The sequence below is a fragment of the Phascolarctos cinereus genome, unplaced genomic scaffold (assembly GCF_003287225.1).
Source record: "Phascolarctos cinereus isolate Bilbo 61053 unplaced genomic scaffold, phaCin_HiC Scaffold_726;HRSCAF=1367, whole genome shotgun sequence".
Taxonomy (NCBI): domain Eukaryota; kingdom Metazoa; phylum Chordata; class Mammalia; order Diprotodontia; family Phascolarctidae; genus Phascolarctos; species Phascolarctos cinereus.
Window position 1 is genome coordinate 133,510,494 of NW_027556098.1, and position 14,476 is coordinate 133,524,969.

Sequence of the window (14,476 nt, forward strand, 5' to 3'; positions counted from 1 at the left end):
AAGAAAATGCTGGGGGGAAATGTTAATAATGCAGATTAAACTTAAAAGTGTGTTGTGGGTGCTTTGTTTTTTTTCAGAGTCAGTTTTGAAACTTTTACCAGCATAACTTTATCTGAAGGGTACCTTACTGATTATCTAATCCAGTACTATCATTTTACAGATGGGGAAACTGAGGCCTAGAGAGATTAGATTCATTTACATAGGGCTATTTTTCTTGTTTTCCATTTGGTATTATTAGATGGTTTCTCTGTCTCAACAGTCCAATGTCCTCCTTTCTTTAGGGAGAGCTTTAGGTAGTGATTGAATGTGGAATTATTTGATCAACTATCTCTGATAAAAATGTGATATCGAAGACTTATAAATAATTAATACAAATATTTAAGATCAACAGACATTCTTCAATAAATAATTGGTCAAAAGTTCTGAGTATAGAACTATTAAAAGAAAAAATCACAAATATCAATAACTATATAAAATGTATCAAATCACTACCAAGATAAATGCAAATTAAAATAACTTAGAATTTTCACTTATTGCCTGTTAAATTATAAAAATGAAAAAATACCAAAATACTTAATGTTGGAGGGACTCTAAGAAAACAGGATCAATAATATTTAGTTGATGGAACTGAAATTTGATTCAACCTTTCTGGGAAAAAATAGATTTATGAATGAAAGGTAAATAACATGTCCATATCCTTTGGTCTAGCATTATTACTAAGGGGCATTATTTTTAACACCATATTCTTTGCAAGCAAACTTTGATCTTTTCTGAATAAAAGTATCACAGTAATATGAGAAAATACTTGAGAAAAGATTTACAATAATCACAAAAAGAATGCTCTCAAGAAAAAAGAGAAGATGAATTGATTATGTAGTAAAAGTGAGGGGTAACTTATGGATAACTTTCACATGCTCCACCGATGTCCTTGATTTCTCAGGATAAAGTGAGAAAAGCATTCAGTAAATGAGGTAGACCCATTGTGATGAATGAATATGATTATGGATGAGTTGTGATTTGCAACATTGGTAAAAATAACCTTAATATTTTGTTGAGGTATTTTTAAAATAGCCCAGATATCCTTTTTAATCCCACCTCATCGCCCTCCCAAAAATCTAACCCTTATATCATTTTTAATAAAAAGGAAAAAACATTCATCAAAATCTATCGATACATCAAAAAAAAGTTATATACATTACTCTGTATCCATGCTCCTCCTATTTTTGAGAAAAGGGAGGGAGGATGCTGGTTCATAACTCTTCTTTGTGGCCAGGCTTATTCCTTATAATTGCATAACAAATTTTAATTACTTTTTGTCTCTTGTCATTTTCATTTACATTGTTATAGTTGTTGGATTCATTGTTGTCTTCATTCAGCTTACTTCCCTTCACATCAATTCATATAAAGTCATTCTATGCTTCTCTGTATTCATTACGTTCATCAATTCTCAGAAAACAAAAATATTCCATTATGTTCATGTGTTATACTTTGTTTAACCATTCTCCAAATGATTAGCATCTTTTATCTTCACAGTTCTTCATCACTACAAAAATGTTCTATAAATATTTTAGTGCATATAGAGCCCTGTATTTTCAATAACCTCTTGAAGGTATATGCCTCCTCATTTCTTACATGGTTCCACTATTTAGCACTTCTCTAACTGACATCTCCACAATTCTCTAGGAAGCTCACTGTTACAATCACTAACCTCTTGCTACTCTACCTCATCATTACCTTTTGCCTCTATGATTGGAAAGGGGATCCATGAATGGCAAACCTCCATTTAAGGTGAGAGCTCATCTCAGACACCTTCTTTTTCGTCTCACTGCATTACTTTGGGACTTCTCTACCATGTTCCTGTGTCAGGTAACTTCTCATATCCTTTTTTAGCTTCCTTGAGTATGTTGTTTTCCCCGTTAGACTGTAAGCTCATTGACAGCAAGGACTGTTTTTCTTTTTTTTCTTTTTTGTTGTATTTGCACTCCCAGGCTTAGTACAGTGTGTAGCACATAGTAAGTGTTTAATAAATGTTTATTGATGCCTAGCAGTGGAATCTCTGAGTCAAAAGTTGTGGTCATTATAACTACCCTATTTGCAAATTTAAGCTCTCAGATTCCACCACAATGTCTTGGCAATGATGACTATAGTATTTTAGGGAAATCTTTCTCATTAATATATATGCCTTGGGCTCCTAAGACCAGATAACTCTGATTTAACTTTTCCCATCAACTCCATACACATTCACAGAACTGTCTCTTTGATAAAATGGTACTTAATTGCATGTACTAAAGACCATGTTGTGGTTCTTATTGTCATTAGCATATCTATTCATTTTTCAAATCTTTCTCACAAATAGGAATAATCTGATCTCCAACAATATATGCTGGAAGTTAGGCTAGGGAGGATATAAGAAGAAAGTAACTGTATAGGCCATGAATTTGAATATAAGAAAATAAATCCCCCAAATATATTTCTAGACCAGTTCCTCACAGGAGAATGAACTGGATAAGTTCATCATACATTTCTCCTCATTCCCTGGCATACCAATAACCCAACTGGTTAACCTGACATCTGAGGACACAGATGGTACATCTGTCTCTGTAGTTACGATTCAAATATTCAGGTGTTTCCCCTAAAGTGCATAATCCGATTTGTGGTGTCGTTACCAGCTGTCCTTAACTAGGTAAGGGCCCAATTTTCCCCCACTTAGTGATGTCAACGGAGTGGTTCCATAGGTTCACAAATGTAAATGTGGCCCACAGAACTAAGCATCCAGTATGATGGCTTCATTAATTGAATTGGGCTCTCAGAAAATGTACTGATAATAATAGTTCCCATCTATATGGCATTTAAAAATTCACAAAACAGTTTTCACACATTATTTCACTTATACTGAAAATAGCATTGTGTGGCAAAAGCTATTATTGTTCTCCATCTAGGTGAGGAATTTGAAACTTAGAGTTACATAATTTTCCTAGGATCAGACAGCTAATGAATGTTTGAAGTAGGATTTGAGTTTGATTCTTCCTTAAATGAAGTTCAGCCCCCAAATGCTTATACTCTTCTATCTCTGGCTAGTGTCATAGGATTTGGGGAATGGTCATATCACCATTAGATAGTAATATACATATAGAAGATTCTGGGGGATCTGCTTCTGGAAAATAGAATGATTGCCATATGCGTGGACATTCTATATTGACTTTTACTGTTGACTGACTAGCTGAAAATGCCTGAGTCTTTAAAAAGCTTTGCTTAGCAACTAAAGTGTCTTTTCCTGCCTTCAAATCTGAGGGTAAAGGACTCCTTCACCAACACCATTAGGTAATGGAGGGGGGGCCTGAGGCCCAACTGTTGAATTTTCCTCATGTTTAGGCCATGTGGCCCTGAGAAGTAGGCTCAGAATTTTGGTCCTTCCCTTTGTTATTGTCTTTCCAAGATTATGGGAGTAGACTCTCTGAGTTGGGAACACAAGGTTTTGGATGTTACCAGACCCACAGGCAAGTCCTGAGGAGTAAGAGTCTAGAGATATAAGCCCAGTGGAACTTTGGCCTCGAAATTATGAAGACTAATACTAAATAGGAATTAAATAGTCAATATATAGTGATCTAAATTCTACCTAACCCCTCTTCCCCCTTTAGCAAATAATAAAGGAATTATGTCCCTGATATATTGCAGGAAATGTTTGTATATTTGATCTTCCTATCTTTTTGAAGTAAATGTCTCTTTGTAAAAGTTCATCTGATGGTATATTTAAATGGAACTGGCGAACTAGTCACAAGGCCCTAAAATTGGGTGAACACAATTGGTAGGGGCTTAAGTTTATGGAAGAGAAAAGACTCTCCCCTTCCTTTTCATTGCTGGAGAACCTGGGAGGAAAGGGGGCAAGTGTAACGAAGATGGCCCTAAGGGAGTGGGGCCAGAGAAACCATATTATACTAACAAAATGAAACATTCCATACAAGTAACTTCCAAGGTAATGAAAGTCAGAAGAGAACATATTAAAAGCAAAAGGATTCAGATCTTAAATTGTAAATTGCTATTTTGACTGGAAAAATCCACATTAACATGACATTAAATATTAATGTTATTATTATTTATCAAGTTAATGGACATTTAAATATTTTAATACAACATGTTTCTCTTCCTTTCCTGAGAAGGAAAGAGATATAGTTCTTAGTTTAACTTTTAAGCTGAAATACTCAAAAGCAAGTTAATAAAGCACCAGAAAACAAAGAAAACAAGTAAGCTCCTGTGGAGCAAAATTCTCATGTTCATGCTCTGTTGACAAGATCAATAGGACTAGAATGAATCTCAAAGCACCTAAAGAAAGGGAATAATGATATGTACCTCTAGGATATTTTAGGCATTTCAAAGGCTATCTCATACATTATCCCACTAAAATTCTTGTGATGATAATGCAACATAACATATTATTACTATTTGCATTTTTCAGATGAGGAAACTAAGGAACAAAAAAGTAAACCGGTTGCCAAAGATCAAGTTAATTTCTCCTTGTACAATCATAAACAAGTTACTTATCTTCTCATATCCTCAATTTCTTTGTAACATGGGGGATAATAATACCTGCATTATGTGTCTCATATGTTGTTAACATGAAAATGTTCTGCAAAACTTACAATGCTATATGAATGCAAGTGATGATGATGATGATGATTTTAGCAAAATTTATTGAATGGAAGTCATATTCCCTATTCTGTGCACAGGAGACTACCAACCAGAAAACATAAACTTATAAAAAAGTATGTTGTAAATCACCTGGTACACGGCCACTTAACGTGTTTTCACTCTTAGTTTTGTGGTGGAATTAAGGACAGGGGGAAGATGCCAAGAAGTTTCAAATGAATAGAGTTGGGGTCTGGCCAACTTTCCATCCTGAAGCTCCCTAAAGTGGAGATAAGCACAATGTTGCAGTCCAGTTTTGCACTATCAACATTACAGTAGGGACACTGCTGCCCTTGCCCCACTTTTAAATCTGTGGTTAGTATTGGCACGAATATGCACGGGACACCTGTGAGTACTTTGCATGATCCTAACTTGCTAAAATGCATTTTGCTGCCAGGTCTTACTTCCAATAGGATCCATGATTCCCATAGCTTACTTCATTTGCTTTTCCTCACAACACAAATTATGCTGCAACTTTTCTTAATTCTTTTCTTTTTGTGTTCCTTTCTCTTCTCTTTTTTTCATTTTATTCTTTCTCTTTTCATTTTATTTCTTCTTTATTCTCCCCTTTTCTCTTTTCTTTTGTGTCACTTTGGAAGTGCTACTGAGGGACTGGAGAATTTGAAGAATGAAAAAGGAGTTGGGTCAAATTGTGCTTTCTTGTGCTTCCTTTACCGATCATTAAGCTCATCAACTCAATTCAGTGTTCACCCATACAAATAACTCCACTAGCACTTAATAAACACTTATTATTTGTGAGCCGTTATAAGATAGTGGGGAAAACAAAGGAAAAAAGGGGCGAATCAGTCTCTATAGCCTTCAATGCATTTAAATTCTCATGAAGACGAAAGCATTTACACACATGAGCAGATGTAGAATGATTATACAATGATGAAGTCAAGATGATTGACTCTAGTAGCTAAGGGAATCAGAAAAGTCTTCATGAAGAAGGCAGTACTTGAGCTCAGTGTGGAATTAAGTCAGGATTCATTGACCAACTTCAAGTCATTGGTATGGGTGGGATGTGCTTCCCTCCTGGAACAGCACCACTCCTGAGAGTCCTCTCTTCTGGATTCTACCTGCATATCCCCACTGCCCCCGTTATAATACAGCCTGACTTGCCACCCTCTCACAAGTATTGGGGTTGTTACTTATGCTACAGAGGCTGGAACCAGGATCTATGGAAATGAGTTTCAACTGCTCCTAAGTAGGGTGAATTATCCTTTGAGTTGCATTCTTCCACCCTACTGAATTCCTGCTGGTTTCTAGGATTCCTATTAGTGACTATAATATTCCTTACAATAATTATACAATAATATAATATTTCTTTGTTCCAAAGACTAGTCAGTTAGGTCCCCATAGCAAATAGCAATATGTCCATGTTATTACTCCTCATGCAGTTCCAACCCACAGCATTTCCTCCTGGATTTATACTATTTACATATACCCTACATATGTAAAAATGGAAATACCCATACTCAAAAATGTGTCGTGGAACATGTCAACTTTTGGAGGGAAATAATGTCCTATTTTATGCAGTTAAGATTTCATAAATCTTCCAATATTCAATCTGGCACAAAAATCTGGGTTATGTCTATTAAGGTTGCTGGAGACAGAAGATACATTTGAGATTTATTGTTACCCATATCTGCAAACCTGTCTGAGCCCACGAATAAAGTCTAATTGAATTGGTGCATCTTTTTCTTGTTTTTGCTTTTATTTGTAAAAGAAAATAGAACACTGACATTGATTCAGGGACCACTGAGGATAAAAGTGCTCCCTGTGGGTTTTCATGTCCTTTTTAGTCACTTTTTTATCTTTTTCTGAACAGATTTCCACCAAATATGTTTATACTTAGGGATGCCCTTGGGATTGGAAGGAGAAGGAAAAAGAGATCACCCTAACCCAAATCACTCTTGGTTTCAGTGGCTGATCCATATCATAGAATTATGAATAAAAATAAGAATACTACCACTATGTATTTTAGCGTTATTACTTTTTAGTGAACAATAATATCTATTTCCTCACAGAAGTTTTAAAGGAGTATGAACTGGAAATTTTGAGAAATGGACTCTATTCCCTATCTTTGGTATTACTAGATATAAGAATCTCCCAGAATGTTTCACCCTTTATACTTATCTTAAATCAAAAGCAAACTATATCTGCTTATGCATGTTTCTCTTGCTCTAAAGACAAACCTACGAGGCCTTAATGACCTACACATAGTAGGGAGCATGAAGGAAGAAAACAAACAGCTTTTACCTCAAGATCAGATCTCATCTTTGATGTCCCCTGCTCACTAGTACTATTCTTGCTAATTGACTGCCCTTATAAACTCTGGACCCAGACAATCTACACCTAAGGAAAGTGTTTGATTCTTCCTGCCTTAACTGACTTCCCCAAAACTGATCTGTTAGCTTGGATATATGGTACTCCTGGTCCTTCTAGCCTGGTGGAACTCCAGAAATTTCTTGTTAAACTTTGCTGTTGTTATTGTTGTAGAGTTGTTTTCAGTCATGTCTGAATTTTGGGGTTTTCTTGGCAGAGATGAATGGTTTGCCATTTCCTTCTCCAGCTCATTTTACAGATGAGGAGACTGAGGCAAATAGAGTTAAATGACTTACTCAGAGTCACACAACTGGCATTTGAGTCCAGATTTGTTTACCTAATCCATAATTCTGTGTATCTTCTACAGTGCCATTTCATACCTCCTACATGTATAAGTACAAAAATTCATCTGGTGGGGCAGTGGGGTGAGGATGTGTGATCACAGATAAAGATATCCTAAAGACCTCCACATTATCTGGTAAGTAAATTCAATCAAATCTCCAATGTAGGCACATTGTGTCTCACCTGAATTCAGTTGGAAGAATCCCTTGAATCCATTTTCTGATTTGGAATTAACATATTGTATTTCATAGCATTTTCTTAATTATCAGATACTGATTCTAATTTTCAGTTGGACTTTCTTTGTACCCTGACCTGCCCTTGTGTATAACTAGGATGGTTTTGAATAGGATTCTGATTTAAACCCCAGGAATTTCTAGTATTCCAAAGCAACTGACAGCACCTAGCAAAGTGTTTTATCCAGAGAGGTGTTCAAGCTAGTACTAATTGATTGATTAATTGATGAATAATGATATTTCTACAATCATAGTTATAGGAAACTTCTGTATGAGCTTTATAGTAATGAGGCCCCAGAAACAGTTGTAGAGTACAAGACTTTGTAAGAGAGAACATGGTGGCCCTCCCTTTTTATACATATCATAGAATGACTAAGCGGTCAGTTATCTTTAGGACAGCCAGGACAGTTTTGATTGGCTGCTATGCTCTGCCACTTTACCTTGTGTTGATTGACAGCTCTATCATTCAGTGAATGGAAACACACTGACACCAGATAACATTGAGTATAACCTCCAATTCCCCTTTCCCTCCTTTGACTCAAGAAGAGAGAGTTCTGTACATTAATATTAATAGCTAGCATTAATATAGCACTTCAAAGTTTGCAAAATGCTTTACAAATATAATCTTACTTTATCCTCATAAAAGCCCTGGGAATCTTACCCCATTTTATAGATGAGGTAACTGAGACAGGCAGAAGTTAAGTGACTTGTCCGGAGTCACATAGTTAATAGTAAACACACAGTGTTTAAGATTAAATTTGACCTCAAGTCTTTCTGACTTCAGGTCCAGCATTTTATCCAGTGCTTTACCAATTAGCATCAGCATGAACATGCAGAATGTCTACTCTGGCTGTAGGTATTCTGGGATAGAAGACATTATAAAATTTTTACATTGTTGCCTAGTATGTCTCTGGTCTACTTCATAAATAGCTAATTTGGGAAAGCAGCAGAAGAGGGTTTGTGGCTATAGCTCCACATAGGACAGTGACCCCACATGCCCTAGAGCAGTTAATGAGTTCATAGAAATTTTATTTGTTTGTGAACAACTAAGAAATTTTCTATAAAATAAGGGAATTAAACTAAATTATATTTGAACTCTCTTGCAGTTTCAACTTTTGTTGAGTATATCTCTTACTTATAACCTGCTTCCCAATACAACAAACAAAGGTAGTGACCATCACTCGTAAGCTTAAAAAAAGGTGGCTTTAACCTAGTATGTATTAAGCATTAAGAATATTCAAACCAGTTAACTCACTGATTATAAATTTGGCAGCTGATATAGGGGAAAAAAGATTGTTAGATTAGAAGTCTGAGGGAATTAGGTTTGAATCTAGGCTATATAAATTATTATCTGGGTGATCTTAGATTAGTCATATGACTTCTCTAAGGCTCCATTTTTGTTTAAAAAATCAGGCTGTTAATTAAATACTTAGTTCTCTTCCATTTTTAAGTTGCAATGATCTTTACCTTATAAGCAGATAGAAATGGTACAGCAGATACAAAGCTGGATTAGGAATTAGGAAGATAGCAATTTAATACTGCCTCATATGTTCATAGCTATGTACCTCTTAAATTGTTTCATCTCTCTCAGCCTCAGTTTCCTCATCTATAAAATGGGGATAATAATGATCCTTATCTCGTAGAATCATTGTGATAATCAAATGAGATGATGTATGGGAATCTGCCTTCAAACTTTAAAGCCCTAAATAAATGTGAGCATATGTATGTTTTAAGCAGATATTTCAAGAGCAGGCCATACTTTGGTTCAATAATACTATGTTACCGGAAAATGTTTGCCTTCTCGAGATCTGGGAAATGTTTAATAAATATAAATATAGTATACCATGTGGCTTTGAGTTGCATGTATCAAAATGTTGTTTAGTTAAATAAGAAAATAATTCTCCATGGGAGCTAATTTGAAATGATAATGTATTTTCCTTTTTAAAGAAAATAGGAATTAGTCATCAGCTAAGAACTTTTCTTTATTTCCTCTGAGGGGTATAATTAAAATCTGGAGGCCTGACTGAAAACATTTAAGATATACTATATCTGATCTCTTTCTTTCTCCACTTCATTGTGAAGCAGGTTGAAATGACTGTGCTGTGTCCTACAAGTAAATGTAGCCTTGGACTACTGGCCACCTTTGTGAATCCTAATGATGAGTATATGACTTATATGACTGGCAATGTCTTTGTTCAAAGATACAAGAGGATGGAATTTAAAGCATGGTCTAAGTTATCCTGTTTCTCCTATACCATAGATGAGGAATTTCTTGTCCAAAGCCATATCTAAGTCCTTGATTTTATTTCATGTGATCCCTAGTATTGCTCTGGTCACTACCCCTAAAAGATAGGAGTTAATACCTCTCTTTCTGGATTTTTCACTACCTGTCAGAAGAGAATCTCTGAAGATGTAAGGATGGAGGGGAGGGGAAAGCTCAAAACTAAGTATATAAAGAGCATTTCAAAGTCAGTGAGAATAAGTGATAATACTCAATTCCTTCTTATTCCTGGAACAAAGTAATAGCAGTGTGAATCTTTCTACTTTTCCATCTTTGTTCCTCCATATCCCTTTTTCTATACATATTTCTCTCTTCCTCTGTTCCCTGGTGCCAGCCTTCTTCAGGCTTCTATACTTTTAGCTGTCCATATGGTAAAATTCGAATATATTTGTTTTGTTATTTTTTATGCTCAAATCTACGATTTTGCTTGGGTTAGGGAACTATCTGTGTGAAAACTTCTTCCACCGACATTAATGAAGCTTAAGAAATGACAAAATTAATAGGTTCAGAAGAAACTGGGAAAAAATTCTATGAACTGATGCAGAATGAAATGGGAAGAACAAGACAACCAATTTATACAATAACAACAAATGTAAAGAGAAAACAACTTTGAAAGACTTTAGAACTCTGATCAATGTAAATATCACTTAAAGTTCCAGTAGAATTAAGATGAAACATACTACCCACCTATTGACAGAGAAGTTATAGACTCAATATACAGAGTGCAAACTATATTTAGGACACAGTCAACATAGAAATTTGTTTTATTGGATTATATTTGTTATAAGAATTTCCTTTTCGTCCAGAAGCGCAGGAAAGGGGAGTCGCTGCGGTTTCCTGCTTCAACAGTGCTGTTCAACTGAACGTGCTGCTCGATTCCCGGCCGGAGCCGCCCTTAGCCACCTGTTCACCTTCACCTCCACTAACCAACACTTCTTCCGTCCTCCCGTTCGAGTAGCAGCCGCCCGCCTCAGCCGCCCCTGGCCATCGCCGCTGCCGCCTCAGCCTCAGTCGCTGCGCAGCCGCCTCCTCCCGTCTCCTCCTCCCGCTTCCTCCTCCTCCTCCTCTTCTTCACCGCCTCCGCCATCTCCGCCGCCATGACGACCTCGTCCCCCTCTCAGGTGCGACAGAACTACCACCAGGACTCGGAGGCCCCCATCAACCGTCAGATCAACCTGGAGCTCTACGCCTCCTACGTTTACCTGTCCATGTCTTACTACTTCGACCGAGATGATGTGGCATTGAAGAACTTTGCCAGATATTTCCTACACCAATCCCACGAGGAGAGGGAGCATGAAACTGCAAAACCAGCGAGGCGGTCGGATCTTCCTGCAAGACATCAAGAAACCAGACCGAGATGACTGAGAGAGCGGGCTGAACACAATGGCGTGTGTTCTTCACTTGGAAAAAAAAAATGTCAATCAGTCTTTACTGGAATTGCACAAGCTGGCAACTGTCAAGAACGATCCCCATTTACGTGATTTCATCGAAACCCACTACCTGGACGAACAGGTAAAGTCCATCAAACAACTGGGTGATCAGGTAACCAACCTGTGCAAAATGCGGGGCCCTGATTCTGGCATGGCAGAATATCTTTTTGACAAGCACACCCTTGGAGACAGTGACAAGGACAGCTAAGCCACACCTGGCTTCCGCCACACTTGGGAACTGTGGGGTTGACTCCTACTGTCTTTCAGTGCATACATATTTTGGTTATCTGACCTTTTCATAATCTGTACGAAAAAACTACCACCGTTTACATCCCAATGAAGTGACTAAGTACTGCTGGAAAAAAGAAGAATTTCCTTTTCTTTTTCTTTAGTTGGGGGCAATGAAATTTGGTGTGACATTATAAATGCATATAAAAATAAATAAACGAATTAAATATAAAATAAAAAATCACTCCACTGATGTGAATCAGCAGCCTTTTTGCAAAGTATGGTCTTGGAGAGGCACCTGAGGCCCTTAAGTTACTTCACTGCAGATAGACAAGTATATGTCAGAAGCATCACTTGAACCCACTTCTTTCTGACTCTTAAGGCTGGTCCTTTATCTAGTAAATCACTAAGATACATCTATTACATTTTAAAAATAGGGTCATTGATTTAAAATTAAGTGGCAAAACATTGATATCTCTCTTTTAAAATGGAAGGAAAGTAGTTCTTGTGTATGACCCTCAGTTAATCTTTTCTGTGGATCAATGTCCTTTCATGGGGAAAAAAAAGTTCTCCACTCCTTATTCATAAAACTGAAAAATGTAGCATATATCTACTGTCACTAGACACTAACAACATGTGCTGATTCTGTTTTCATTGTATTACAATTTATTTCTGTCCCAAATAAATATTTTAATATTTCAGGTAAGTCTCTAAGACTCTAAATTGCAGAGCATGTGCCAATCAGCATCAGTAGAGGGAATTCCTCACCAAGAACTCACTACTAATTAAATTACATGTCCAATTAAAAAAAAAGGAAAGAAAGAAAGAAAAAGGAAATTATTGTAAAGCTGTTCCTTGCATGGTTCTGTGATCAGGGAGAGAAGCATAATGCCTCCACCTGAATTAACTTCAGAAATTCCTCAGACAACTTAAAACAAAAAGCAAAAAAGGCTAGCTAACCCTTTGATTCAGATAGGACTGGAAATTATCTTAATGAGCTAGAATTTCAAGTGAGACAAGACAGTTAAATTGCCATCAAAATTCTCCATGATTTGAACTTGAGTCTATGAAAGTTCACAGGTGATGAAATCCATGAAGTAAAAATGTTGTCTTGATTCCAGAATTCATTGTCACCATTAGTATAGATTTCACTCTCCTTTATCCCTTAGTATCCAGTTTCACGAGTTTTTGAGGCTGAACAAAAACCATCACCTAGTGGCTAAGCCTTGGGGTTATGAACCTCTCTGCACTTAGTCCTTATATGATAGGTACAGTTAATGAATGGATGATATTCAAAACTTTTTATTGGCTTTTTATAAATTGTCAGAACTTTTAGAAATTGCAGAGCACTAATATAGCCTCAGAAAACCCAGCCACCTCCACATCATAAAAGGATATCATGTAGTACGCTACAGAGGAAAGATCGCAAATTCTATAGTGAGAAGACCTAGGTTCAAATTACACTTGATGTGCTTACTAGCTTTGTGATTTTGAACAAATTGCATACTACTCCTGGCTCTCAGTTTTCTCATTTGTAAAATGAAGTTACTGGACAATATTTCTTCTAAGGTTCTTTAGATCTCTAGATCTATGATCTTATGAGTAGGACTTTGGAGAAGGTCTTCCAGAGTAAAACATACTAAAATATAACTTGACAAGATTTTTATACAGAGACTAAGGTAGTATGCTTTGATTACAACCCAAATCTAGGAGGAAGGGGTCAAATAGAAGGAAATACATTGGGCTCAGATTCTTAGAATCTAGCCAATAGCTCACCAATGTTCAGACTCCTTAAGATTCTGCCCAATATGATGGATGCTCTAATAAGCCTTGTCTTTGGTTGAAAAAAAAAGAGAAAGAAATAGATTGAAGAAATTTTACTAAGTCATTATAGTTATCCTTAACTTATTTACCTGTGACTGGGGTATACAAAGGTCCCTGGAGCTTGATTACACTGGATAGGTGTTTTCTGTAAAGTCTCCCAATTGTTTCATCCTCCCAAGTATAAAACAACACAAATTCAACCTGTTCATGACCCAGTAAGGACTTTTTGTAGGCATGACAGAGCTTCCTAGTTCTGGGGAAATTGACTTTATATATTCTGTGGCATGTTCTGGATTAGGAACAAAGAAACTTGATTGACTATATCACAAATAACTGCATGCATTTTCTCTGTATCAGTTTTCTCATATTCTCAATTATAACTTCATGAATCCCCTATAAACATGTGTTATGTCTTTTTTCCTTTAAATCCAAGTGGATTTTTACTGAAAATAAGTGATTTAATCCCACTGAAACAGATTCAGATATAAGATTTGATAATAACGTGGATCTGTCGAACAGTCAATCAGTTAGCATTTAATCATATTCTGGAGGTACAAAGAAAGTCAAAACAGTGATTTCTCTCAAGAAGTTCACATTTTAATGGAAGAGGCAACATGTAAATAACTATTTACCAGATATGTGTAAAATAGATAGGAGGTAATTTCAGAAGAAAAGGCCCTAGGAGCTAGATGAAAATAAGGAGGGAGATCATTCCAGGAAAGGGGGATAGTGACAAAGCAAGAAGACAGTAGATAGGGGTGAAGCATACTGCATTGTAAATGGGCCAGTGTGGCTGGATGGTAGAGTATGTGGTGGTGGTGGTGGGCTGGTGGGGTGGGGGTGAGGGAAAGGTGAGTAATATGTAGGAAGACACAGGAGGAAGGAAGGCTGTGAGAAGCTTTGAACAGCAAAAGATGTTGTATTTGATCCCATACGTAAAAGTAAGCCACTGGAATGTATTGAACAGGAAAAGGGTGAGACAGTCATTTTTAGGTATGCTTTAGGAAAACAAAAACAAAAACAAAAAACCTTTGGCAGCCAAATCGTGGATGTATTAGAGTGTGGAAGAGCATGAACTAGAGAGAAAAGTTAAAAGACAATTTCAATAGTCCAGGTGATATCTTGAA

At 36.6% G+C, this 14,476-nt stretch overlaps 1 pseudogene; it reads left to right on the plus strand.

The window, feature by feature from the left end:
• Positions 1-10,703: 10,703 nt before the first annotated feature.
• LOC110194679 (ferritin heavy chain pseudogene) lies at positions 10,704-11,548 on the plus strand (annotated as a pseudogene).
• The last annotated feature ends 2,928 nt before the right edge of the window (positions 11,549-14,476 follow it).